Genomic DNA, 742 nt, shown 5'->3' on the forward strand with positions numbered 1-742 from the left:
AATTAAAGAAAGAGTTTCAAAAAGTTAGCTCAAGATCAAGGCAAGAAGGTCAAGAAGTTTTTTATGATGGAGCATAATGTCCAGGGGTAAGTAATTGTTCTTTTGAATTTAAATTGGCTTGGAATAGAAAAAGAAATAGTTGAGCCAAAGTAAAAGAAAGGCCACATGTTCACTATCAAAAACACGGTCTTCGTCAGAATCCATCTTGTTTTCAATAAAGCTTGAGATGGAAATCACATCAAAATTGATGTTGAAATCATCTTTATAGGGTAGTCCATCGACCATGACACAAATTCACCAGTGATTGGTAAACCGGTCAAAGTGAAAATGTCCATTAAGGCGGGCCCATCATCCCATAAGGAAAATAGAAGTTATTGGTAGATGGGCACTAGAAGTACAGACTGACCCCTAGCAAAGGAGCAATATAAGAAAGATCAAAAGTAGCTAATTCTAATGAATCAACAATATTTAAAGATTCCCAAATTGGTTTTATATACATGTGACAATCGAGGCATCCAGGTTGAGAAAAGAGGACTCAAATTCTTAGGGGGAGTAGTTCTGAACACTCGAACAAGCAAAATATGAAGCCTTGACGTTCTTACAGAAATCAATGGCAAATATTCTGGTGGTGATGGAAAAAAAGGAAGAAACAGAATCAATCTGCTCCTGGGTTGCCAAGAGACCCAAAAAGGAATACAACTCCCCATTAACCAAGAATGAAAAAAATACCTGGCGATGCCAA

The sequence above is a fragment of the Arachis ipaensis genome, chromosome B3 (genome assembly GCF_059453495.1).
Source record: "Arachis ipaensis isolate K30076 ecotype BB chromosome B3, ASM5945349v1, whole genome shotgun sequence".
NCBI classification, from domain to species: Eukaryota; Viridiplantae; Streptophyta; class Magnoliopsida; order Fabales; family Fabaceae; genus Arachis; species Arachis ipaensis.